The sequence below is a fragment of the Oncorhynchus mykiss genome, unplaced genomic scaffold, assembly GCF_013265735.2.
Source record: "Oncorhynchus mykiss isolate Arlee unplaced genomic scaffold, USDA_OmykA_1.1 un_scaffold_265, whole genome shotgun sequence".
NCBI lineage: Eukaryota > Metazoa > Chordata > Actinopteri > Salmoniformes > Salmonidae > Oncorhynchus > Oncorhynchus mykiss.
This window is the reverse complement of record NW_023493721.1, coordinates 161,603-187,576: the sequence shown is the minus strand read 5'-3', so window position 1 is coordinate 187,576 and position 25,974 is coordinate 161,603. Positions and strand designations below refer to the sequence as shown.

The window sequence follows — 25,974 nt, the reverse complement described above, 5'->3', positions numbered from 1 at the left end:
AGAAAGGGGATGTAGCTCAGTGGTAGAGCGCATGCTTCGCATGTATGAGGTCCTGGGTTCAATCCCCAGCTTCTCCATTGAAACCTTTGCAATGGCCCATCTCCTACTTTCCAGAATGTTGAAATTCTCAGCAGGAAACAGAAGGTGCCAACTTCAATTGCATCATTTTCAAAAACTGAAGTTCATGGGTTCGATGACTGTCCATACTTGTATTAAGAATTGCTGCTATCATTTCATTGTAGAGTCAATGGAGTGGTGTATATAAAAAGTACATTGTATTAATATTGCATTTTACCTGCAAATAAAATGGGATGGAAGCTCAGAGGGGGAGTGCATGCTATTTATGCATGAGGTCCTTGGTTCAATCCCAAGGTTCTCCACTGAGTTAATTTGTGTGCCAAATTCACATTACACAACTACTACTTTCCAGAATGTTGATAAATATTTTGCAGCATAGATTGGCATGGTGGCCAAGTGGCAAGGCGTTGGTCTTGTAAACCGAAGATCATGGGTTCAAATCCCATCTGTGCCTTACTGAAAATTAGCTGGTACCATGGAGAGGTTCTTTAACTGGAGGAATTTGAAGAAAAGGCAAGTTGTCTCAATATGGCAACCCTGCTAATATATTGTAAGGGGATGTGTCTCTACGGTAGAGCTAATACTTGAAGTGTATGTGGTCTGAAGTTAATCCACAACTTCTCTGATGAGTATAATTAGTTGTTAAATTAGCATTTGCACAACTCCCACTTTCCAGAATGTTGACATTTTAATAAGGAAATAGATGTGCTAAGTCATCTGTTTTTGTAAACTGAAGCACGTGGGTTCAATCCTTGTTTGACGTTTATGGAAGCTAGCTGATATTATGAAAATGTACTTTCATTAGAACAGTGTAAAGAAAAGGTCAATTGCGTCCAGACTGCAAATGAATCGCACATGCGGGAAGCTGCCGCTGGCTGATCCCGCCCTGGCTTACACAAAAAAAAAAACACAATTAACCTGATTTAGAGCCAGACTAGTTACCGTAATTTTCTCACATTGCCATTGCCATTTTTTTCTATTGTCTCTTTTTGGTCCATTTAGATTGCTAATGTCGATTGTATACCATTTCTTTTTTCTAAATGTTAAGGTTAAAAATGTCAAATGTTTTAGGCTCCTAAGTGGACCATAAGGTTAAAAACCAAAACAAATTAAGAAAACTAAACTGAAAAACTAAAAACAAAGAATAAAATAAAAAGGTCATGAAAAACTAAGTAGCTCCGCTCCGCCAGTATGTCTCTTTTGGTTCACTTTTGCCGGTCTCAAGCCAGCCGCGTAAAGGACGAGGGTTGGAATTGTATCATAAAAAAACAAGGATCGACAGAAGAAAGTTCATTTGTAGTTCCAAACATATTTAGGGAGTTTTTTACTCACTTTTTGTCTCTCCCACAATGTTATTCCTCACTCCTACAGTGTCCTTCACATTTACATGCACATTGCCAATTCTGCAAATTAGGTGATGACATGTTTTAGCAACTTCTAGCGACTTTTAGGACAGCCAATAGCTACTTTCCTTACTGAGGTGTTGGCAACACTGCTGACTTTAAACATCGGCTATCTGAGCAGCTAACTGATCGCTGCAGCTGTACATAGCCCATCTGTAAATAGCCCACCCAATCTACCTACCTCATCCCCATATTGTTTTAATTTACATTCTGCTCTTTGCACACCAGTATTTCTACTTGCACATCATCATTTGCTCATCTATCACTCCAGTGTTCATTTGCTAAATTGTAATTACTTCGCTACTATGGCCTATTTATTGCCCTACCTCCATTTGCACGCACTGTATATAGACTTTCTTTTTTTTCTTCTATTGTGTTATTGACTGTACTCTTTATTATTCCATCTGTAACTCTGTGTTGTTGTTTGTGTTGCGCTGCTTTCCTTTATCTTGGCTAGGTCGCAGTTGTAAATGAAAACTTGCTCTCAACTAGCTTACCTGGTTATATAAAGGTAAAATTAAAAAAAACAAGAAACATTTCTCTTTTTCCCAGAAAGGGGATGTAGCTCAGTGGTAGAGCGCATGCTTCGCATGTATGAGGTCCTGGGTTCAATCCCCAGCTTCTCCATTGAAACCTTTGCAATGGCCCATCTCCTACTTTCCAGAATGTTGAAATTCTCAGCAGGAAACAGAAGTGGTATGGTTGCCAACTTCAATTGCATCATTTTCAAAAACTGAAGTTCATGGGTTCGATGACTGTCCATACTTGTATTAAGAATTGCTGCTATCATTTCATTGTAGAGTCAATGGAGTGGTGTATATAAAAAGTACATTGTATTAATATTGCATTTTACCTGCAAATAAAATGGGATGGAAGCTCAGAGGGGGAGTGCATGCTATTTATGCATGAGGTCCTTGGTTCAATCCCAAGGTTCTCCACTGAGTTAATTTGTGTGCCAAATTCACATTACACAACTACTACTTTCCAGAATGTTGATAAATATTTTGCAGCATAGATTGGCATGGTGGCCAAGTGGCAAGGCGTTGGTCTTGTAAACCGAAGATCATGGGTTCAAATCCCATCTGTGCCTTACTGAAAATTAGCTGGTACCATGGAGAGGTTCTTTAACTGGAGGAATTTGAAGAAAAGGCAAGTTGTCTCAATATGGCAACCCTGCTAATATATTGTAAGGGGATGTGTCTCTACGGTAGAGCTAATACTTGAAGTGTATGTGGTCTGAAGTTAATCCACAACTTCTCTGATGAGTATAATTAGTTGTTAAATTAGCATTTGCACAACTCCCACTTTCCAGAATGTTGACATTTTAATAAGGAAATAGATGTGCTAAGTCATCTGTTTTTGTAAACTGAAGCACGTGGGTTCAATCCTTGTTTGACGTTTATGGAAGCTAGCTGATATTATGAAAATGTACTTTCATTAGAACAGTGTAAAGAAAAGGTCAATTGCGTCCAGACTGCAAATGAATCGCACATGCGGGAAGCTGCCGCTGGCTGATCCCGCCCTGGCTTACACAAAAAAAAAAAACACAATTAACCTGATTTAGAGCCAGACTAGTTACCGTAATTTTCTCACATTGCCATTGCCATTTTTTTCTATTGTCTCTTTTTGGTCCATTTAGATTGCTAATGTCGATTGTATACCATTTCTTTTTTCTAAATGTTAAGGTTAAAAATGTCAAATGTTTTAGGCTCCTAAGTGGACCATAAGGTTAAAAACCAAAACAAATTAAGAAAACTAAACTGAAAAACTGAAAACAAAGAATAAAATAAAAAGGTCATGAAAAACTAAGTAGCTCCGCTCCGCCAGTATGTCTCTTTTGGTTCACTTTTGCCGGTCTCAAGCCAGCCGGGTAAAGGACGAGGGTTGGAATTGTATCATAAAAAAACAAGGATCGACAGAAGAAAGTTCATTTGTAGTTCCAAACATATTTAGGGAGTTTTTTACTCACTTTTTGTCTCTCCCACAATGTTATTCCTCACTCCTACAGTGTCCTTCACATTTACATGCACATTGCCAATTCTGCAAATTAGGTGATGACATGTTTTAGAAACTTCTAGCGACTTTTAGGACAGCCAATAGCTACTTTCCTTACTGAGGTGTTGGCAACACTGCTGACTTTAAACATCGGCTATCTGAGCAGCTAACTGATCGCTGCAGCTGTACATAGCCCATCTGTAAATAGCCCACCCAATCTACCTACCTCATCCCCATATTGTTTTAATTTACATTCTGCTCTTTGCACACCAGTATTTCTACTTGCACATCATCATTTGCTCATCTATCACTCCAGTGTTCATTTGCTAAATTGTAATTACTTCGCTACTATGGCCTATTTATTGCCCTACCTCCATTTGCACGCACTGTATATAGACTTTCTTTTTTTTCTTCTATTGTGTTATTGACTGTACTCTTTATTATTCCATCTGTAACTCTGTGTTGTTGTTTGTGTTGCGCTGCTTTCCTTTATCTTGGCTAGGTCGCAGTTGTAAATGAAAACTTGTTCTCAACTAGCTTACCTGGTTATATAAAGGTAAAATTTAAAAAAACAAGAAACATTTCCTTTTTTCCCAGAAAGGGGATGTAGCTCAGTGGTAGAGCGCATGCTTCGCATGTATGAGGTCCTGGGTTCAATCCCCAGCTTCTACATTGAAACCTTTGCAATGGCCCATCTCCTACTTTCCAGAATGTTGAAATTCTCAGCAGGAAACAGAAGTGGTATGGTTGCCAACTTCAATTGCATCATTTTCAAAAACTGAAGTTCATGGGTTCGATGACTGTCCATACTTGTATTAAGAATTGCTGCTATCATTTCATTGTAGAGTCAATGGAGTGGTGTATATAAAAAGTACATTGTATTAATATTGCATTTTACCTGCAAATAAAATGGGATGGAAGCTCAGAGGGGGAGTGCATGCTATTTATGCATGAGGTCCTTGGTTCAATCCCAAGGTTCTCCACTGAGTTAATTTGTGTGCCAAATTCACATTACACAACTACTACTTTCCAGAATGTTGATAAATATTTTGCAGCATAGATTGGCATGGTGGCCAAGTGGCAAGGCGTTGGTCTTGTAAACCGAAGATCATGGGTTCAAATCCCATCTGTGCCTTACTGAAAATTAGCTGGTACCATGGAGAGGTTCTTTAACTGGAGGAATTTGAAGAAAAGGCAAGTTGTCTCAATATGGCAACCCTGCTAATATATTGTAAGGGGATGTGTCTCTACGGTAGAGCTAATACTTGAAGTGTATGTGGTCTGAAGTTAATCCACAACTTCTCTGATGAGTATATTTAGTTGTTAAATTAGCATTTGCACAACTCCCACTTTCCAGAATGTTGACATTTTAATAAGGAAATAGATGTGCTAAGTCATCTGTTTTTGTAAACTGAAGCACGTGGGTTCAATCCTTGTTTGACGTTTATGGAAGCTAGCTGATATTATGAAAATGTACTTTCATTAGAACAGTGTAAAGAAAAGGTCAATTGCGTCCAGACTGCAAATGAATCGCACATGCGGGAAGCTGCCGCTGGCTGATCCCGCCCTGGCTTACACAAAAAAAAAAAACACAATTAACCTGATTTAGAGCCAGACTAGTTACCGTAATTTTCTCACATTGCCATTGCCATTTTTTTCTATTGTCTCTTTTTGGTCCATTTAGATTGCTAATGTCGATTGTATACCATTTCTTTTTTTCTAAATGTTAAGGTTAAAAATGTCAAATGTTTTAGGCTCCTAAGTGGACCATAAGGTTAAAAACCAAAACAAATTAAGAAAACTAAACTGAAAAACTAAAAACAAAGAATAAAATAAAAAGGTCATGAAAAACTAAGTAGCTCCGCTCCGCCAGTATGTCTCTTTTGGTTCACTTTTGCCGGTCTCAAGCCAGCCGGGTAAAGGACGAGGGTTGGAATTGTATCATAAAAAAACAAGGATCGACAGAAGAAAGTTCATTTGTAGTTCCAAACATATTTAGGGAGTTTTTTACTCACTTTTTGTCTCTCCCACAATGTTATTCCTCACTCCTACAGTGTCCTTCACATTTACATGCACATTGCCAATTCTGCAAATTAGGTGATGACATGTTTTAGAAACTTCTAGCGACTTTTAGGACAGCCAATAGCTACTTTCCTTACTGAGGTGTTGGCAACACTGCTGACTTTAAACATCGGCTATCTGAGCAGCTAACTGATCGCTGCAGCTGTACATAGCCCATCTGTAAATAGCCCACCCAATCTACCTACCTCATCCCCATATTGTTTTAATTTACATTCTGCTCTTTGCACACCAGTATTTCTACTTGCACATCATCATTTGCTCATCTATCACTCCAGTGTTCATTTGCTAAATTGTAATTACTTCGCTACTATGGCCTATTTATTGCCCTACCTCCATTTGCACGCACTGTATATAGACTTTCTTTTTTTTCTTCTATTGTGTTATTGACTGTACTCTTTATTATTCCATCTGTAACTCTGTGTTGTTGTTTGTGTTGCGCTGCTTTCCTTTATCTTGGCTAGGTCGCAGTTGTAAATGAAAACTTGTTCTCAACTAGCTTACCTGGTTATATAAAGGTAAAATTTAAAAAAACAAGAAACATTTCTCTTTTTCCCAGAAAGGGGATGTAGCTCAGTGGTAGAGCGCATGCTTCGCATGTATGAGGTCCTGGGTTCAATCCCCAGCTTCTCCATTGAAACCTTTGCAATGGCCCATCTCCTACTTTCCAGAATGTTGAAATTCTCAGCAGGAAACAGAAGTGGTATGGTTGCCAACTTCAATTGCATCATTTTCAAAAACTGAAGTTCATGGGTTCGATGACTGTCCATACTTGTATTAAGAATTGCTGCTATCATTTCATTGTAGAGTCAATGGAGTGGTGTATATAAAAAGTACATTGTATTAATATTGCATTTTACCTGCAAATAAAATGGGATGGAAGCTCAGAGGGGGAGTGCATGCTATTTATGCATGAGGTCCTTGGTTCAATCCCAAGGTTCTCCACTGAGTTAATTTGTGTGCCAAATTCACATTACACAACTACTACTTTCCAGAATGTTGATAAATATTTTGCAGCATAGATTGGCATGGTGGCCAAGTGGCAAGGCGTTGGTCTTGTAAACCGAAGATCATGGGTTCAAATCCCATCGGTGCCTTACTGAAAATTAGCTGGTACCATGGAGAGGTTCTTTAACTGGAGGAATTTGAAGAAAAGGCAAGTTGTCTCAATATGGCAACCCTGCTAATATATTGTAAGGGGATGTGTCTCTACGGTAGAGCTAATACTTGAAGTGTATGTGGTCTGAAGTTAATCCACAACTTCTCTGATGAGTATATTTAGTTGTTAAATTAGCATTTGCACAACTCCCACTTTCCAGAATGTTGACATTTTAATAAGGAAATAGATGTGCTAAGTCATGTGCCAAATTCACATTACACAACTACTACTTTCCAGAATGTTGATAAATATTTTGCAGCATAGATTGGCATGGTGGCCAAGTGGCAAGGCGTTGGTCTTGTAAACCGAAGATCATGGGTTCAAATCCCATCGGTGCCTTACTGAAAATTAGCTGGTACCATGGAGAGGTTCTTTAACTGGAGGAATTTGAAGAAAAGGCAAGTTGTCTCAATATGGCAACCCTGCTAATATATTGTAAGGGGATGTGTCTCTACGGTAGAGCTAATACTTGAAGTGTATGTGGTCTGAAGTTAATCCACAACTTCTCTGATGAGTATATTTAGTTGTTAAATTAGCATTTGCACAACTCCCACTTTCCAGAATGTTGACATTTTAATAAGGAAATAGATGTGCTAAGTCATCTGTTTTTGTAAACTGAAGCACGTGGGTTCAATCCTTGTTTGACGTTTATGGAAGCTAGCTGATATTATGAAAATGTACTTTCATTAGAACAGTGTAAAGAAAAGGTCAATTGCGTCCAGACTGCAAATGAATCGCACATGCGGGAAGCTGCCGCTGGCTGATCCCGCCCTGGCTTACACAAAAAAAAAAAACACAATTAACCTGATTTAGAGCCAGACTAGTTACCGTAATTTTCTCACATTGCCATTGCCATTTTTTTCTATTGTCTCTTTTTGGTCCATTTAGATTGCTAATGTCGATTGTATACCATTTCTTTTTTTCTAAATGTTAAGGTTAAAAATGTCAAATGTTTTAGGCTCCTAAGTGGACCATAAGGTTAAAAACCAAAACAAATTAAGAAAACTAAACTGAAAAACTAAAAACAAAGAATAAAATAAAAAGGTCATGAAAAACTAAGTAGCTCCGCTCCGCCAGTATGTCTCTTTTGGTTCACTTTTGCCGGTCTCAAGCCAGCCGGGTAAAGGACGAGGGTTGGAATTGTATCATAAAAAAACAAGGATCGACAGAAGAAAGTTCATTTGTAGTTCCAAACATATTTAGGGAGTTTTTTACTCACTTTTTGTCTCTCCCACAATGTTATTCCTCACTCCTACAGTGTCCTTCACATTTACATGCACATTGCCAATTCTGCAAATTAGGTGATGACATGTTTTAGAAACTTCTAGCGACTTTTAGGACAGCCAATAGCTACTTTCCTTACTGAGGTGTTGGCAACACTGCTGACTTTAAACATCGGCTATCTGAGCAGCTAACTGATCGCTGCAGCTGTACATAGCCCATCTGTAAATAGCCCACCCAATCTACCTACCTCATCCCCATATTGTTTTAATTTACATTCTGCTCTTTGCACACCAGTATTTCTACTTGCACATCATCATTTGCTCATCTATCACTCCAGTGTTCATTTGCTAAATTGTAATTACTTCGCTACTATGGCCTATTTATTGCCCTACCTCCATTTGCACGCACTGTATATAGACTTTCTTTTTTTTCTTCTATTGTGTTATTGACTGTACTCTTTATTATTCCATCTGTAACTCTGTGTTGTTGTTTGTGTTGCGCTGCTTTCCTTTATCTTGGCTAGGTCGCAGTTGTAAATGAAAACTTGTTCTCAACTAGCTTACCTGGTTATATAAAGGTAAAATTTAAAAAAACAAGAAACATTTCTCTTTTTCCCAGAAAGGGGATGTAGCTCAGTGGTAGAGCGCATGCTTCGCATGTATGAGGTCCTGGGTTCAATCCCCAGCTTCTCCATTGAAACCTTTGCAATGGCCCATCTCCTACTTTCCAGAATGTTGAAATTCTCAGCAGGAAACAGAAGTGGTATGGTTGCCAACTTCAATTGCATCATTTTCAAAAACTGAAGTTCATGGGTTCGATGACTGTCCATACTTGTATTAAGAATTGCTGCTATCATTTCATTGTAGAGTCAATGGAGTGGTGTATATAAAAAGTACATTGTATTAATATTGCATTTTACCTGCAAATAAAATGGGATGGAAGCTCAGAGGGGGAGTGCATGCTATTTATGCATGAGGTCCTTGGTTCAATCCCAAGGTTCTCCACTGAGTTAATTTGTGTGCCAAATTCACATTACACAACTACTACTTTCCAGAATGTTGATAAATATTTTGCAGCATAGATTGGCATGGTGGCCAAGTGGCAAGGCGTTGGTCTTGTAAACCGAAGATCATGGGTTCAAATCCCATCGGTGCCTTACTGAAAATTAGCTGGTACCATGGAGAGGTTCTTTAACTGGAGGAATTTGAAGAAAAGGCAAGTTGTCTCAATATGGCAACCCTGCTAATATATTGTAAGGGGATGTGTCTCTACGGTAGAGCTAATACTTGAAGTGTATGTGGTCTGAAGTTAATCCACAACTTCTCTGATGAGTATATTTAGTTGTTAAATTAGCATTTGCACAACTCCCACTTTCCAGAATGTTGACATTTTAATAAGGAAATAGATGTGCTAAGTCATGTGCCAAATTCACATTACACAACTACTACTTTCCAGAATGTTGATAAATATTTTGCAGCATAGATTGGCATGGTGGCCAAGTGGCAAGGCGTTGGTCTTGTAAACCGAAGATCATGGGTTCAAATCCCATCGGTGCCTTACTGAAAATTAGCTGGTACCATGGAGAGGTTCTTTAACTGGAGGAATTTGAAGAAAAGGCAAGTTGTCTCAATATGGCAACCCTGCTAATATATTGTAAGGGGATGTGTCTCTACGGTAGAGCTAATACTTGAAGTGTATGTGGTCTGAAGTTAATCCACAACTTCTCTGATGAGTATATTTAGTTGTTAAATTAGCATTTGCACAACTCCCACTTTCCAGAATGTTGACATTTTAATAAGGAAATAGATGTGCTAAGTCATCTGTTTTTGTAAACTGAAGCACGTGGGTTCAATCCTTGTTTGACGTTTATGGAAGCTAGCTGATATTATGAAAATGTACTTTCATTAGAACAGTGTAAAGAAAAGGTCAATTGCGTCCAGACTGCAAATGAATCGCACATGCGGGAAGCTGCCGCTGGCTGATCCCGCCCTGGCTTACACAAAAAAAAAAAACACAATTAACCTGATTTAGAGCCAGACTAGTTACCGTAATTTTCTCACATTGCCATTGCCATTTTTTTCTATTGTCTCTTTTTGGTCCATTTAGATTGCTAATGTCGATTGTATACCATTTCTTTTTTTCTAAATGTTAAGGTTAAAAATGTCAAATGTTTTAGGCTCCTAAGTGGACCATAAGGTTAAAAACCAAAACAAATTAAGAAAACTAAACTGAAAAACTAAAAACAAAGAATAAAATAAAAAGGTCATGAAAAACTAAGTAGCTCCGCTCCGCCAGTATGTCTCTTTTGGTTCACTTTTGCCGGTCTCAAGCCAGCCGGGTAAAGGACGAGGGTTGGAATTGTATCATAAAAAAACAAGGATCGACAGAAGAAAGTTCATTTGTAGTTCCAAACATATTTAGGGAGTTTTTTACTCACTTTTTGTCTCTCCCACAATGTTATTCCTCACTCCTACAGTGTCCTTCACATTTACATGCACATTGCCAATTCTGCAAATTAGGTGATGACATGTTTTAGAAACTTCTAGCGACTTTTAGGACAGCCAATAGCTACTTTCCTTACTGAGGTGTTGGCAACACTGCTGACTTTAAACATCGGCTATCTGAGCAGCTAACTGATCGCTGCAGCTGTACATAGCCCATCTGTAAATAGCCCACCCAATCTACCTACCTCATCCCCATATTGTTTTAATTTACATTCTGCTCTTTGCACACCAGTATTTCTACTTGCACATCATCATTTGCTCATCTATCACTCCAGTGTTCATTTGCTAAATTGTAATTACTTCGCTACTATGGCCTATTTATTGCCCTACCTCCATTTGCACGCACTGTATATAGACTTTCTTTTTTTTCTTCTATTGTGTTATTGACTGTACTCTTTATTATTCCATCTGTAACTCTGTGTTGTTGTTTGTGTTGCGCTGCTTTCCTTTATCTTGGCTAGGTCGCAGTTGTAAATGAAAACTTGCTCTCAACTAGCTTACCTGGTTATATAAAGGTAAAATAAAAAAAAACAAGAAACATTTCTCTTTTTCCCAGAAAGGGGATGTAGCTCAGTGGTAGAGCGCATGCTTCGCATGTATGAGGTCCTGGGTTCAATCCCCAGCTTCTCCATTGAAACCTTTGCAATGGCCCATCTCCTACTTTCCAGAATGTTGAAATTCTCAGCAGGAAACAGAAGTGGTATGGTTGCCAACTTCAATTGCATCATTTTCAAAAACTGAAGTTCATGGGTTCGATGACTGTCCATACTTGTATTAAGAATTGCTGCTATCATTTCATTGTAGAGTCAATGGAGTGGTGTATATAAAAAGTACATTGTATTAATATTGCATTTTACCTGCAAATAAAATGGGATGGAAGCTCAGAGGGGGAGTGCATGCTATTTATGCATGAGGTCCTTGGTTCAATCCCAAGGTTCTCCACTGAGTTAATTTGTGTGCCAAATTCACATTACACAACTACTACTTTCCAGAATGTTGATAAATATTTTGCAGCATAGATTGGCATGGTGGCCAAGTGGCAAGGTGTTGGTCTTGTAAACCGAAGATCATGGGTTCAAATCCCATCTGTGCCTTACTGAAAATTAGCTGGTACCATGGAGAGGTTCTTTAACTGGAGGAATTTGAAGAAAAGGCAAGTTGTCTCAATATGGCAACCCTGCTAATATATTGTAAGGGGATGTGTCTCTACGGTAGAGCTAATACTTGAAGTGTATGTGGTCTGAAGTTAATCCACAACTTCTCTGATGAGTATAATTAGTTGTTAAATTAGCATTTGCACAACTCCCACTTTCCAGAATGTTGACATTTTAATAAGGAAATAGATGTGCTAAGTCATCTGTTTTTGTAAACTGAAGCACGTGGGTTCAATCCTTGTTTGACGTTTATGGAAGCTAGCTGATATTATGAAAATGTACTTTCATTAGAACAGTGTAAAGAAAAGGTCAATTGCGTCCAGACTGCAAATGAATCGCACATGCGGGAAGCTGCCGCTGGCTGATCCCGCCCTGGCTTACACAAAAAAAAAAAACACAATTAACCTGATTTAGAGCCAGACTAGTTACCGTAATTTTCTCACATTGCCATTGCCATTTTTTTCTATTGTCTCTTTTTGGTCCATTTAGATTGCTAATGTCGATTGTATACCATTTCTTTTTTCTAAATGTTAAGGTTAAAAATGTCAAATGTTTTAGGCTCCTAAGTGGACCATAAGGTTAAAAACCAAAACAAATTAAGAAAACTAAACTGAAAAACTGAAAACAAAGAATAAAATAAAAAGGTCATGAAAAACTAAGTAGCTCCGCTCCGCCAGTATGTCTCTTTTGGTTCACTTTTGCCGGTCTCAAGCCAGCCGGGTAAAGGACGAGGGTTGGAATTGTATCATAAAAAAACAAGGATCGACAGAAGAAAGTTCATTTGTAGTTCCAAACATATTTAGGGAGTTTTTTACTCACTTTTTGTCTCTCCCACAATGTTATTCCTCACTCCTACAGTGTCCTTCACATTTACATGCACATTGCCAATTCTGCAAATTAGGTGATGACATGTTTTAGAAACTTCTAGCGACTTTTAGGACAGCCAATAGCTACTTTCCTTACTGAGGTGTTGGCAACACTGCTGACTTTAAACATCGGCTATCTGAGCAGCTAACTGATCGCTGCAGCTGTACATAGCCCATCTGTAAATAGCCCACCCAATCTACCTACCTCATCCCCATATTGTTTTAATTTACATTCTGCTCTTTGCACACCAGTATTTCTACTTGCACATCATCATTTGCTCATCTATCACTCCAGTGTTCATTTGCTAAATTGTAATTACTTCGCTACTATGGCCTATTTATTGCCCTACCTCCATTTGCACGCACTGTATATAGACTTTCTTTTTTTTCTTCTATTGTGTTATTGACTGTACTCTTTATTATTCCATCTGTAACTCTGTGTTGTTGTTTGTGTTGCGCTGCTTTCCTTTATCTTGGCTAGGTCGCAGTTGTAAATGAAAACTTGTTCTCAACTAGCTTACCTGGTTATATAAAGGTAAAATTTAAAAAAACAAGAAACATTTCCTTTTTTCCCAGAAAGGGGATGTAGCTCAGTGGTAGAGCGCATGCTTCGCATGTATGAGGTCCTGGGTTCAATCCCCAGCTTCTCCATTGAAACCTTTGCAATGGCCCATCTCCTACTTTCCAGAATGTTGAAATTCTCAGCAGGAAACAGAAGTGGTATGGTTGCCAACTTCAATTGCATCATTTTCAAAAACTGAAGTTCATGGGTTCGATGACTGTCCATACTTGTATTAAGAATTGCTGCTATCATTTCATTGTAGAGTCAATGGAGTGGTGTATATAAAAAGTACATTGTATTAATATTGCATTTTACCTGCAAATAAAATGGGATGGAAGCTCAGAGGGGGAGTGCATGCTATTTATGCATGAGGTCCTTGGTTCAATCCCAAGGTTCTCCACTGAGTTAATTTGTGTGCCAAATTCACATTACACAACTACTACTTTCCAGAATGTTGATAAATATTTTGCAGCATAGATTGGCATGGTGGCCAAGTGGCAAGGCGTTGGTCTTGTAAACCGAAGATCATGGGTTCAAATCCCATCTGTGCCTTACTGAAAATTAGCTGGTACCATGGAGAGGTTCTTTAACTGGAGGAATTTGAAGAAAAGGCAAGTTGTCTCAATATGGCAACCCTGCTAATATATTGTAAGGGGATGTGTCTCTACGGTAGAGCTAATACTTGAAGTGTATGTGGTCTGAAGTTAATCCACAACTTCTCTGATGAGTATATTTAGTTGTTAAATTAGCATTTGCACAACTCCCACTTTCCAGAATGTTGACATTTTAATAAGGAAATAGATGTGCTAAGTCATCTGTTTTTGTAAACTGAAGCACGTGGGTTCAATCCTTGTTTGACGTTTATGGAAGCTAGCTGATATTATGAAAATGTACTTTCATTAGAACAGTGTAAAGAAAAGGTCAATTGCGTCCAGACTGCAAATGAATCGCACATGCGGGAAGCTGCCGCTGGCTGATCCCGCCCTGGCTTACACAAAAAAAAAAAACACAATTAACCTGATTTAGAGCCAGACTAGTTACCGTAATTTTCTCACATTGCCATTGCCATTTTTTTCTATTGTCTCTTTTTGGTCCATTTAGATTGCTAATGTCGATTGTATACCATTTCTTTTTTTCTAAATGTTAAGGTTAAAAATGTCAAATGTTTTAGGCTCCTAAGTGGACCATAAGGTTAAAAACCAAAACAAATTAAGAAAACTAAACTGAAAAACTAAAAACAAAGAATAAAATAAAAAGGTCATGAAAAACTAAGTAGCTCCGCTCCGCCAGTATGTCTCTTTTGGTTCACTTTTGCCGGTCTCAAGCCAGCCGGGTAAAGGACGAGGGTTGGAATTGTATCATAAAAAAACAAGGATCGACAGAAGAAAGTTCATTTGTAGTTCCAAACATATTTAGGGAGTTTTTTACTCACTTTTTGTCTCTCCCACAATGTTATTCCTCACTCCTACAGTGTCCTTCACATTTACATGCACATTGCCAATTCTGCAAATTAGGTGATGACATGTTTTAGAAACTTCTAGCGACTTTTAGGACAGCCAATAGCTACTTTCCTTACTGAGGTGTTGGCAACACTGCTGACTTTAAACATCGGCTATCTGAGCAGCTAACTGATCGCTGCAGCTGTACATAGCCCATCTGTAAATAGCCCACCCAATCTACCTACCTCATCCCCATATTGTTTTAATTTACATTCTGCTCTTTGCACACCAGTATTTCTACTTGCACATCATCATTTGCTCATCTATCACTCCAGTGTTCATTTGCTAAATTGTAATTACTTCGCTACTATGGCCTATTTATTGCCCTACCTCCATTTGCACGCACTGTATATAGACTTTCTTTTTTTTCTTCTATTGTGTTATTGACTGTACTCTTTATTATTCCATCTGTAACTCTGTGTTGTTGTTTGTGTTGCGCTGCTTTCCTTTATCTTGGCTAGGTCGCAGTTGTAAATGAAAACTTGTTCTCAACTAGCTTACCTGGTTATATAAAGGTAAATTTTAAAAAACAAGAAACATTTCTCTTTTTCCCAGAAAGGGGATGTAGCTCAGTGGTAGAGCGCATGCTTCGCATGTATGAGGTCCTGGGTTCAATCCCCAGCTTCTCCATTGAAACCTTTGCAATGGCCCATCTCCTACTTTCCAGAATGCTGAAATTCTCAGCAGGAAACAGAAGTGGTATGGTTGCCAACTTCAATTGCATCATTTTCAAAAACTGAAGTTCATGGGTTCGATGACTGTCCATACTTGTATTAAGAATTGCTGCTATCATTTCATTATAGAGTCAATGGAGTGGTGTATATAAAAAGTACATTGTATTAATATTGCATTTTACCTGCAAATAAAATGGGATGGAAGCTCAGAGGGGGAGTGCATGCTATTTATGCATGAGGTCCTTGGTTCAATCCCAAGGTTCTCCACTGAGTTAATTTGTGTGCCAAATTCACATTACACAACTACTACTTTCCAGAATGTTGATAAATATTTTGCAGCATAGATTGGCATGGTGGCCAAGTGGCAAGGCGTTGGTCTTGTAAACCAAAGATCATGGGTTCAAATCCCATCTGTGCCTTACTGAAAATTAGCTGGTACCATGGAGAGGTTCTTTAACTGGAGGAATTTGAAGAAAAGGCAAGTTGTCTCAATATGGCAACCCTGCTAATATATTGTAAGGGGATGTGTCTCTACGGTAGAGCTAATACTTGAAGTGTATGTGGTCTGAAGTTAATCCACAACTTCTCTGATGAGTATATTTAGTTGTTAAATTAGCATTTGCACAACTCCCACTTTCCAGAATGTTGACATTTTAATAAGGAAATAGATGTGCTAAGTCATCTGTTTTTGTAAACTGAAGCACGTGGGTTCAATCCTTGTTTGACGTTTATGGAAGCTAGCTGATATTATGAAAATGTACTTTCATTAGAACAGTGTAAAGAAAAGGTCAATTGCGTCCAGACTGCAAATGAATCGCACATGCGGGAAGCTGCCGCTGGCTGATCCCGCCCTGGCTTACACAAAAAAAAAAAACACAATTAACCTGATTTAGAGCCAGACTAGTTACCGTAATTTTCTCACATTGCCATTGCCATTTTTTTCTATTGTCTCTTTTTGGTCCATTTAGATTGCTAATGTCGATTGTATACCATTTCTTTTTTATAAATGTTAAGGTTAAAAATGTCAAATGTTTTAGGCTCCTAAGTGGACCATAAGGTTAAAAACCAAAACAAATTAAGAAAACTAAACTGAAAAACTAAAAACAAAGAATAAAATAAAAAGGTCATGAAAAACTAAGTAGCTCCGCTCCGCCAGTATGTCTCTTTTGGTTCACTTTTGCCGGTCTCAAGCCAGCCGGGTAAAGGACGAGGGTTGGAATTGTATCATAAAAAAACAAGGATCGACAGAAGAAAGTTCATTTGTAGTTCCAAACATATTTAGGGAGTTTTTTACTCACTTTTTGTCTCTCCCACAATGTTATTCCTCACTCCTACAGTGTCCTTCACATTTACATGCACATTGCCAATTCTGCAAATTAGGTGATGACATGTTTTAGAAACTTCTAGCGACTTTTAGGACAGCCAATAGCTACTTTCCTTACTGAGGTGTTGGCAACACTGCTGACTTTAAACATCGGCTATCTGAGCAGCTAACTGATCGCTGCAGCTGTACATAGCCCATCTGTAAATAGCCCACCCAATCTACCTACCTCATCCCCATATTGTTTTAATTTACATTCTGCTCTTTGCACACCAGTATTTCTACTTGCACATCATCATTTGCTCATCTATCACTCCAGTGTTCATTTGCTAAATTGTAATTACTTCGCTACTATGGCCTATTTATTGCCCTACCTCCATTTGCACGCACTGTATATAGACTTTCTTTTTTTTCTTCTATTGTGTTATTGACTGTACTCTTTATTATTCCATCTGTAACTCTGTGTTGTTGTTTGTGTTGCGCTGCTTTCCTTTATCTTGGCTAGGTCGCAGTTGTAAATGAAAACTTGTTCTCAACTAGCTTACCTGGTTATATAAAGGTAAAATTTAAAAAAACAAGAAACATTTCTCTTTTTCCCAGAAAGGGGATGTAGCTCAGTGGTAGAGCGCATGCTTCGCATGTATGAGGTCCTGGGTTCAATCCCCAGCTTCTCCATTGAAACCTTTGCAATGGCCCATCTCCTACTTTCCAGAATGCTGAAATTCTCAGCAGGAAACAGAAGTGGTATGGTTGCCAACTTCAATTGCATCATTTTCAAAAACTGAAGTTCATGGGTTCGATGACTGTCCATACTTGTATTAAGAATTGCTGCTATCATTTCATTATAGAGTCAATGGAGTGGTGTATATAAAAAGTACATTGTATTAATATTGCATTTTACCTGCAAATAAAATGGGATGGAAGCTCAGAGGGGGAGTGCATGCTATTTATGCATGAGGTCCTTGGTTCAATCCCAAGGTTCTCCACTGAGTTAATTTGTGTGCCAAATTCACATTACACAACTACTACTTTCCAGAATGTTGATAAATATTTTGCAGCATAGATTGGCATGGTGGCCAAGTGGCAAGGCGTTGGTCTTGTAAACCAAAGATCATGGGTTCAAATCCCATCTGTGCCTTACTGAAAATTAGCTGGTACCATGGAGAGGTTCTTTAACTGGAGGAATTTGAAGAAAAGGCAAGTTGTCTCAATATGGCAACCCTGCTAATATATTGTAAGGGGATGTGTCTCTACGGTAGAGCTAATACTTGAAGTGTATGTGGTCTGAAGTTAATCCACAACTTCTCTGATGAGTATATTTAGTTGTTAAATTAGCATTTGCACAACTCCCACTTTCCAGAATGTTGACATTTTAATAAGGAAATAGATGTGCTAAGTCATCTGTTTTTGTAAACTGAAGCACGTGGGTTCAATCCTTGTTTGACGTTTATGGAAGCTAGCTGATATTATGAAAATGTACTTTCATTAGAACAGTGTAAAGAAAAGGTCAATTGCGTCCAGACTGCAAATGAATCGCACATGCGGGAAGCTGCCGCTGGCTGATCCCGCCCTGGCTTACACAAAAAAAAAAAACACAATTAACCTGATTTAGAGCCAGACTAGTTACCGTAATTTTCTCACATTGCCATTGCCATTTTTTTCTATTGTCTCTTTTTGGTCCATTTAGATTGCTAATGTCGATTGTATACCATTTCTTTTTTATAAATGTTAAGGTTAAAAATGTCAAATGTTTTAGGCTCCTAAGTGGACCATAAGGTTAAAAACCAAAACAAATTAAGAAAACTAAACTGAAAAACTAAAAACAAAGAATAAAATAAAAAGGTCATGAAAAACTAAGTAGCTCCGCTCCGCCAGTATGTCTCTTTTGGTTCACTTTTGCCGGTCTCAAGCCAGCCGGGTAAAGGACGAGGGTTGGAATTGTATCATAAAAAAACAAGGATCGACAGAAGAAAGTTCATTTGTAGTTCCAAACATATTTAGGGAGTTTTTTACTCACTTTTTGTCTCTCCCACAATGTTATTCCTCACTCCTACAGTGTCCTTCACATTTACATGCACATTGCCAATTCTGCAAATTAGGTGATGACATGTTTTAGAAACTTCTAGCGACTTTTAGGACAGCCAATAGCTACTTTCCTTACTGAGGTGTTGGCAACACTGCTGACTTTAAACATCGGCTATCTGAGCAGCTAACTGATCGCTGCAGCTGTACATAGCCCATCTGTAAATAGCCCACCCAATCTACCTACCTCATCCCCATATTGTTTTAATTTACATTCTGCTCTTTGCACACCAGTATTTCTACTTGCACATCATCATTTGCTCATCTATCACTCCAGTGTTCATTTGCTAAATTGTAATTACTTCGCTACTATGGCCTATTTATTGCCCTACCTCCATTTGCACGCACTGTATATAGACTTTCTTTTTTTTCTTCTATTGTGTTATTGACTGTACTCTTTATTATTCCATCTGTAACTCTGTGTTGTTGTTTGTGTTGCGCTGCTTTCCTTTATCTTGGCTAGGTCGCAGTTGTAAATGAAAACTTGTTCTCAACTAGCTTACCTGGTTATATAAAGGTGAAATTTAAAAAAAGAAGAAACATTTCTCTTTTTCCCAGAAAGGGGATGTAGCTCAGTGGTAGAGCGCATGCTTCGCATGTATGAGGTCCTGGGTTCAATCCCCAGCTTCTCCATTGAAACCTTTGCAATGGCCCATCTCCTACTTTCCAGAATGCTGAAATTCTCAGCAGGAAACAGAAGTGGTATGGTTGCCAACTTCAATTGCATCATTTTCAAAAACTGAAGTTCATGGGTTCGATGACTGTCCATACTTGTATTAAGAATTGCTGCTATCATTTCATTGTAGATTCAATGGAGTGGTGTATATAAAAAGTACATTGTATTAATATTGCATTTTACCTGCAAATAAAATGGGATGGAAGCTCAGAGGGGGAGTGCATGCTATTTATGCATGAGGTCCTTGGTTCCCAAGGTTCTCCACTGAGTTTATTTGTGTGCCAAATTCACATTACACAACTACTACTTTCCAGAATGTTGATAAATATTTTGCAGCATAGATTGGCATGGTGGCCAAGTGGCAAGGCGTTGGTCTTGTAAACCGAAGATCATGGGTTCAAATCCCATCTGTGCCTTACTGAAAATTTGCTGGTACCATGGGGAGGTTCTTTAACTGGAGGAATTTGAAGAAAAGGCAAGTTGTCTCAATATGGCAACCCTGCTAATATATTGTAAGGGGATGTGTCTCTACGGTAGAGCTAATACTTGAAGTGTATGTGGTCTGAAGTTAATCCACAACTTCTCTGATGAGTATATTTAGTTGTTAAATTAGCATTTGCACAACTCCCACTTTCCAGAATGTTGACATTTTAATAAGGAAATAGATGTGCTAAGTCATCTGTTTTTGTAAACTGAAGCACGTGGGTTCAATCCTTGTTTGACGTTTCTGGAAGCTAGCTGATATTATGAAAATGTACTTTCATTAGAACAGTGTAAAGAAAAGGTCAATTGCGTCCAGACTGCAAATGAATCGCACATGCGGGAAGCTGCCGCTGGCTGATCCCGCCCTGGCTTACACAAAAAAAAAAACACAATTAACCTGATTTAGAGCCAGACTAGTTACCGTAATTTTCTCACATTGCCATTGCCATTTTTTTCTATTGTCTCTTTTTGGTCCATTTAGATTGCTAATGTCGATTGTATACCATTTCTTTTTTCTAAATGTTAAGGTTAAAAATGTCAAATGTTTTAGGCTCCTAAGTGGACCATAAGGTTAAAAACCAAAACAAATTAAGAAAACTAAACTGAAAAACTAAAAACAAAGAATAAAATAAAAAGGTCATGAAAAACTAAGTAGCTCCGCTCTGCCAGTATGTCTCTTTTGGTTCACTTTTGCCGGTCTCAAGCCAGCCGGGTAAAGGACGAGGGTTGGAATTGTATCATAAAAAAACAAGGATCGACAGAAGAAAGTTCATTTGTAGTTCCAAACATATTTAGGGAGTTTTTTACTCACTTTTTGTCTCTCCCACAATGTTATTACTCACTCCTACAGTGTCCTTCACATTTACATGCACATTGCCAATTCTGCAAATTAGGTGATGACATGTTTTAGCAACTTCTAGCGACTTTTAGGACAGCCAATAGCTACTTTCCTTACTGAGGTGTTGGCAACACTGCTGACTTTAAACATCGGCTATCTGAGCAGCTAACTGATCGCTGCAGCTGTACATAGCCCATCTGTAAATAGCCCACCCAATCTACCTACCTCATCCCCATATTGTTTTAATTTACATTCTGCTCTTTGCACACCAGTATTTCTACTTGCACATCATCATTTGCTCATCTATCACTCCAGTGTTCATTTGCTAAATTGTAATTACTTCGCTACTATGGCCTATTTATTGCCCTACCTCCATTTGCACGCACTGTATATAGACTTTCTTTTTTTTCTTCTATTGTGTTATTGACTGTACTCTTTATTATTCCATCTGTAACTCTGTGTTGTTGTTTGTGTTGCGCTGCTTTCCTTTATCTTGGCTAGGTCGCAGTTGTAAATGAAAACTTGTTCTCAACTAGCTTACCTGGTTATATAAAGGTGAAATTTAAAAAAACAAGAAACATTTCTCTTTTTCTCAGAAAGGGGATGTAGCTCAGTGGTAGAGCGCATGCTTCGCATGTATGAGGTCCTGGGTTCAATCCCCAGCTTCTCCATTGAAACCTTTGCAATGGCCCATCTCCTACTTTCCAGAATGTTGAAATTCTCAGCAGGAAACAGAAGTGGTATGGTTGCCAACTTCAATTGCATCATTTTCAAAAACTGAAGTTCATGGGTTTGATGACTGTCCATACTTGTATTAAGAATTGCTGCTATCATTTCATTGTAGATTCAATGGAGTGGTGTATATAAAAAGTACATTGTATTAATATTGCATTTTACCTGCAAATAAAATGGGATGGAAGCTCATGCTATTTATGCATGAGGTCCTTGGTTCAATCCCAAGGTTCTCCACTGAGTTTATTTGTGTGCCAAATTCACATTACACAACTACTACTTTCCAGAATGTTGATGAACGTTTTGCAGCGTAGGTTGGCATGGTGGCCAAGTGGCAAGTCGTTGGTCTTGTAAACCGAAGATCATGGGTTCAAATCCCATCTGTGCCTTACTGAAAATTAGCTGGTACCATGGAGAGGTTCTTTAACTGGAGGAATTTGAAGAAAAGGCAAGTTGTCTCAATATGGCAACCCTGCTAATATATTGTAAGGGGATGTGTCTCTACGGTAGAGCTAATACTTGAAGTGTATGTGGTCTGAAGTTAATCCACAACTTCTCTGATGAGTATATTTAGTTGTTAAATTAGCATTTGCACAACTCCCACTTTCCAGAATGTTGACATTTTAATAAGGAAATAGATGTGCTAAGTCATCTGTTTTTGTAAACTGAAGCACGTGGGTTCAATCCTTGTTTGACGTTTATGGAAGCTAGCTGATATTATGAAAATGTACTTTCATTAGAACAGTGTAAAGAAAAGGTCAATTGCGTCCAGACTGCAAATGAATCGCACATGCGGGAAGCTGCCGCTGGCTGATCCCGCCCTGGCTTACACAACAAAAAAAAAACACAATTAACCTGATTTAGAGCCAGACTAGTTACCGTAATTTTCTCACATTGCCATTGCCATTTTTTTCTATTGTCTCTTTTTGGTCCATTTAGATTGCTAATGTCGATTGTATACCATTTCTTTTTTCTAAATGTTAAGGTTAAAAATGTCAAATGTTTTAGGCTCCTAAGTGGACCATAAGGTTAAAAACCAAAACAAATTAAGAAAACTAAACTGAAAAACTAAAAACAAAGAATAAAATAAAAAGGTCATGAAAAACTAAGTAGCTCCGCTCCGCCAGTATGTCTCTTTTGGTTCACTTTTGCCGGTCTCAAGCCAGCCGGGTAAAGGACGAGGGTTGGAATTGTATCATAAAAAAACAAGGATCGACAGAAGAAAGTTCATTTGTAGTTCCAAACATATTTAGGGAGTTTTTTACTCACTTTTTGTCTCTCCCACAATGTTAATACTCACTCCTACAGTGTCCTTCACATTTACATGCACATTGCCAATTCTGCAAATTAGGTGATGACATGTTTTAGCAACTTCTAGCGACTTTTAGGACAGCCAATAGCTACTTTCCTTACTGAGGTGTTGGCAACACTGCTGACTTTAAACATCGGCTATCTGAGCAGCTAACTGATCGCTGCAGCTGTACATAGCCCATCTGTAAATAGCCCACCCAATCTACCTACCTCATCCCCATATTGTTTTAATTTACATTCTGCTCTTTGCACACCAGTATTTCTACTTGCACATCATCATTTGCTCATCTATCACTCCAGTGTTCATTTGCTAAATTGTAATTACTTCGCTACTATGGCCTATTTATTGCCCTACCTCCATTTGCACGCACTGTATATAGACTTTCTTTTTTTTCTTCTATTGTGTTATTGACTGTACTCTTTATTATTCCATCTGTAACTCTGTGTTGTTGTTTGTGTTGCGCTGCTTTCCTTTATCTTGGCTAGGTCGCAGTTGTAAATGAAAGCTTGTTCTCAACTAGCTTACCTGGTTATATAAAGGTGAAATTTAAAAAAACAAGAAACATTTCTCTTTTTCCAAGAAAGGGGATGTAGCTCAGTGGTAGAGCGCATGCTTCGCATGTATGAGGTCCTGGGTTCAATCCCCAGCTTCTCCATTGAAACCTTTGCAATGGCCCATCTCCTACTTTCCAGAATGCTGAAATTCTCAGCAGGAAACAGAAGTGGTATGCCAACTTCAATTGCATCATTTTCAAAAACTGAAGTTCATGGGTTCGATGACTGTCCATACTTGTATTAAGAATTGCTGCTATCATTTCATTGTAGATTCAATGGAGTGGTGTATATAAAAAGTACATTGTATTAATATTGCATTTTACCTGCAAATAAAATGGGATGGAAGCTCATGCTATTTATGCATGAGGTCCTTGGTTCAATCCCAAGGTTCTCCACTGAGTTTATTTGTGTGCCAAATTCACATTACACAACTACTACTTTCCAGAATGTTGATGAATATTTTGCAGCGTAGATTGGCATGGTGGCCAAGTGGCAAGTCGTCGGTCTTGTAAAGCGAAGATCATGGGTTCAAATCCCAACTGTGCCTTACTGAAAATTAGCTGGTACCATGGAGAGGTTCTTTAACTGGAGGAATTTGAAGAAAAGGCAAGTTGTCTCAATATGGCAACCCTGCTAATATATTGTAAGGGGATGTGTCTCTACGGTAGAGCTAATACTTGAAGTGTATGTGGTCTGAAGTTAATCCACAACTTCTCTGATGAGTATATTTAGTTGTTAAATTAGCATTTGCACAACTCCCACTTTCCAGAATGTTGACATTTTAATAAGGAAATAGATGTGCTAAGTCATCTGTTTTTGTAAACTGAAGCACGTGGGTTCAATCCTTGTTTGACGTTTATGGAAGCTAGCTGATATTATGAAAATGTACTTTCATTAGAACAGTGTAAAGAAAAGGTCAATTGCGTCCAGACTGCAAATGAATCGCACATGCGGGAAGCTGCCGCTGGCTGATCCCGCCCTGGCTTACACAACAAAAAAAAACACAATTAACCTGATTTAGAGCCAGACTAGTTACCGTAATTTTCTCACATTGCCATTGCCATTTTTTTCTATTGTCTCTTTTTGGTCCATTTAGATTGCTAATGTCGATTGTATACCATTTCTTTTTTCTAAATGTTAAGGTTAAAAATGTCAAATGTTTTAGGCTCCTAAGTGGACCATAAGGTTAAAAACCAAAACAAATTAAGAAAACTAAACTGAAAAACTAAAAACAAAGAATAAAATAAAAAGGTCATGAAAAACTAAGTAGCTCCGCTCCGCCAGTATGTCTCTTTTGGTTCACTTTTGCCGGTCTCAAGCCAGCCGGGTAAAGGACGAGGGTTGGAATTGTATCATAAAAAAACAAGGATCGACAGAAGAAAGTTCATTTGTAGTTCCAAACATATTTAGGGAGTTTTTTACTCACTTTTTGTCTCTCCCACAATGTTATTACTCACTCCTACAGTGTCCTTCACATTTACATGCACATTGCCAATTCTGCAAATTAGGTGATGACATGTTTTAGCAACTTCTAGCGACTTTTAGGACAGCCAATAGCTACTTTCCTTACTGAGGTGTTGGCAACACTGCTGACTTTAAACATCGGCTATCTGAGCAGCTAACTGATCGCTGCAGCTGTACATAGCCCATCTGTAAATAGCCCACCCAATCTACCTACCTCATCCCCATATTGTTTTAATTTACATTCTGCTCTTTGCACACCAGTATTTCTACTTGCACATCATCATTTGCTCATCTATCACTCCAGTGTTCATTTGCTAAATTGTAATTACTTCGCTACTATGGCCTATTTATTGCCCTACCTCCATTTGCACGCACTGTATATAGACTTTCTTTTTTTTCTTCTATTGTGTTATTGACTGTACTCTTTATTATTCCATCTGTAACTCTGTGTTGTTGTTTGTGTTGCGCTGCTTTCCTTTATCTTGGCTAGGTCGCAGTTGTAAATGAAAACTTGTTCTCAACTAGCTTACCTGGTTATATAAAGGTGAAATTTAAAAAAACAAGAAACATTTCTCCTTTTCCCAGGAAGGGGATGTAGCTCAGTGGTAGAGCGCATGCTTCGCATGTATGAGGTCCTGGGTTCAATCCCCAGCTTCTCCATTGAAACCTTTGCAATGGCCCATCTCCTACTTTCCAGAATGTTGAAATTCTCAGCAGGAAACAGAAGTGGTATGGTTGCCAACTTCAATTGCATAATTTTCAAAAACTGAAGTTCATGGGTTCGATGACTGTCCATACTTGTATTAAGAATTGCTGCTATCATTTCATTGTAGATTCAATGGAGTGGTGTATATAAAAAGTACATTGTATTAATATTGCATTTTACCTGCAAATAAAATGGGATGGAAACTCAGAGGGGGAGTGCATGCTATTTATGCATGAGGTCCTTGGTTCAATCCCAAGGTTCTCCACTGAGTTTATTTGTGTGCCAAATTCACATTACACAACTACTACTTTCCAGAATGTTGATAAATATTTTGCAGCGTAGATTGGCATGGTGGCCAAGTGGCAAGGCGTCGGTCTTGTAAACCAAAGTTCATGGGTTCAAATCCCATCTGTGCCTTAATGAAAATTAGCTGGAACCAGTTCTTTAACTGGAGGAATTTGAAGAAAAGGCAAGTTGTCTCAATATGGCAACCCTGCTAATATATTGTAAGGGGATGTGTCTCTACGGTAGAGCTAATACTTGAAGTGTATGTGGTCTGAAGTTAATCCACAACTTCTCTGATGAGTATATTTAGTTGTTAAATTAGCA

General features: G+C 38.4%; 27 non-coding genes across 27 annotated transcripts; all 27 read left to right on the top strand.

Annotated features, from left to right (window-relative positions):
• The first annotated feature begins 5 nt into the window (after positions 1 to 5).
• Positions 6 to 77, top strand: trnaa-cgc. Its single transcript has one exon. It is a non-coding gene; the product is annotated as a tRNA-Ala (tRNA).
• A 383-nt stretch (positions 78 to 460) lies between these two features.
• Positions 461 to 532, top strand: trnat-ugu. Its single transcript has one exon. It is a non-coding gene; the product is annotated as a tRNA-Thr (tRNA).
• A 1,504-nt stretch (positions 533 to 2,036) lies between these two features.
• trnaa-cgc lies at positions 2,037 to 2,108 on the top strand. Its single transcript has one exon. It is a non-coding gene; the product is annotated as a tRNA-Ala (tRNA).
• A 391-nt stretch (positions 2,109 to 2,499) lies between these two features.
• Positions 2,500 to 2,571, top strand: trnat-ugu. The gene has a single exon. It is a non-coding gene; the product is annotated as a tRNA-Thr (tRNA).
• Positions 2,572 to 4,076: 1,505 nt separating this feature from the next.
• trnaa-cgc lies at positions 4,077 to 4,148 on the top strand. Its single transcript has one exon. It is a non-coding gene; the product is annotated as a tRNA-Ala (tRNA).
• Positions 4,149 to 4,539: 391 nt separating this feature from the next.
• On the top strand, positions 4,540 to 4,611 carry trnat-ugu. Its single transcript has one exon. It is a non-coding gene; the product is annotated as a tRNA-Thr (tRNA).
• A 1,506-nt stretch (positions 4,612 to 6,117) lies between these two features.
• Positions 6,118 to 6,189, top strand: trnaa-cgc. Its single transcript has one exon. It is a non-coding gene; the product is annotated as a tRNA-Ala (tRNA).
• Positions 6,190 to 6,580: 391 nt separating this feature from the next.
• On the top strand, positions 6,581 to 6,652 carry trnat-ugu. Its single transcript has one exon. It is a non-coding gene; the product is annotated as a tRNA-Thr (tRNA).
• Positions 6,653 to 6,981: 329 nt separating this feature from the next.
• trnat-ugu lies at positions 6,982 to 7,053 on the top strand. The gene has a single exon. It is a non-coding gene; the product is annotated as a tRNA-Thr (tRNA).
• Positions 7,054 to 8,559: 1,506 nt separating this feature from the next.
• trnaa-cgc lies at positions 8,560 to 8,631 on the top strand. Its single transcript has one exon. It is a non-coding gene; the product is annotated as a tRNA-Ala (tRNA).
• Positions 8,632 to 9,022: 391 nt separating this feature from the next.
• On the top strand, positions 9,023 to 9,094 carry trnat-ugu. The gene has a single exon. It is a non-coding gene; the product is annotated as a tRNA-Thr (tRNA).
• Positions 9,095 to 9,423: 329 nt separating this feature from the next.
• Positions 9,424 to 9,495, top strand: trnat-ugu. The gene has a single exon. It is a non-coding gene; the product is annotated as a tRNA-Thr (tRNA).
• Positions 9,496 to 11,001: 1,506 nt separating this feature from the next.
• trnaa-cgc lies at positions 11,002 to 11,073 on the top strand. Its single transcript has one exon. It is a non-coding gene; the product is annotated as a tRNA-Ala (tRNA).
• Positions 11,074 to 11,464: 391 nt separating this feature from the next.
• trnat-ugu lies at positions 11,465 to 11,536 on the top strand. Its single transcript has one exon. It is a non-coding gene; the product is annotated as a tRNA-Thr (tRNA).
• A 1,505-nt stretch (positions 11,537 to 13,041) lies between these two features.
• Positions 13,042 to 13,113, top strand: trnaa-cgc. Its single transcript has one exon. It is a non-coding gene; the product is annotated as a tRNA-Ala (tRNA).
• A 391-nt stretch (positions 13,114 to 13,504) lies between these two features.
• trnat-ugu lies at positions 13,505 to 13,576 on the top strand. Its single transcript has one exon. It is a non-coding gene; the product is annotated as a tRNA-Thr (tRNA).
• A 1,505-nt stretch (positions 13,577 to 15,081) lies between these two features.
• Positions 15,082 to 15,153, top strand: trnaa-cgc. The gene has a single exon. It is a non-coding gene; the product is annotated as a tRNA-Ala (tRNA).
• A 391-nt stretch (positions 15,154 to 15,544) lies between these two features.
• trnat-ugu lies at positions 15,545 to 15,616 on the top strand. Its single transcript has one exon. It is a non-coding gene; the product is annotated as a tRNA-Thr (tRNA).
• Positions 15,617 to 17,121: 1,505 nt separating this feature from the next.
• On the top strand, positions 17,122 to 17,193 carry trnaa-cgc. Its single transcript has one exon. It is a non-coding gene; the product is annotated as a tRNA-Ala (tRNA).
• Positions 17,194 to 17,584: 391 nt separating this feature from the next.
• On the top strand, positions 17,585 to 17,656 carry trnat-ugu. The gene has a single exon. It is a non-coding gene; the product is annotated as a tRNA-Thr (tRNA).
• Positions 17,657 to 19,161: 1,505 nt separating this feature from the next.
• On the top strand, positions 19,162 to 19,233 carry trnaa-cgc. The gene has a single exon. It is a non-coding gene; the product is annotated as a tRNA-Ala (tRNA).
• A 387-nt stretch (positions 19,234 to 19,620) lies between these two features.
• Positions 19,621 to 19,692, top strand: trnat-ugu. Its single transcript has one exon. It is a non-coding gene; the product is annotated as a tRNA-Thr (tRNA).
• Positions 19,693 to 21,196: 1,504 nt separating this feature from the next.
• trnaa-cgc lies at positions 21,197 to 21,268 on the top strand. Its single transcript has one exon. It is a non-coding gene; the product is annotated as a tRNA-Ala (tRNA).
• A 378-nt stretch (positions 21,269 to 21,646) lies between these two features.
• Positions 21,647 to 21,718, top strand: trnat-ugu. The gene has a single exon. It is a non-coding gene; the product is annotated as a tRNA-Thr (tRNA).
• Positions 21,719 to 23,224: 1,506 nt separating this feature from the next.
• On the top strand, positions 23,225 to 23,296 carry trnaa-cgc. Its single transcript has one exon. It is a non-coding gene; the product is annotated as a tRNA-Ala (tRNA).
• Positions 23,297 to 25,247: 1,951 nt separating this feature from the next.
• Positions 25,248 to 25,319, top strand: trnaa-cgc. The gene has a single exon. It is a non-coding gene; the product is annotated as a tRNA-Ala (tRNA).
• A 391-nt stretch (positions 25,320 to 25,710) lies between these two features.
• On the top strand, positions 25,711 to 25,782 carry trnat-ugu. The gene has a single exon. It is a non-coding gene; the product is annotated as a tRNA-Thr (tRNA).
• Positions 25,783 to 25,974: the final 192 nt, after the last annotated feature.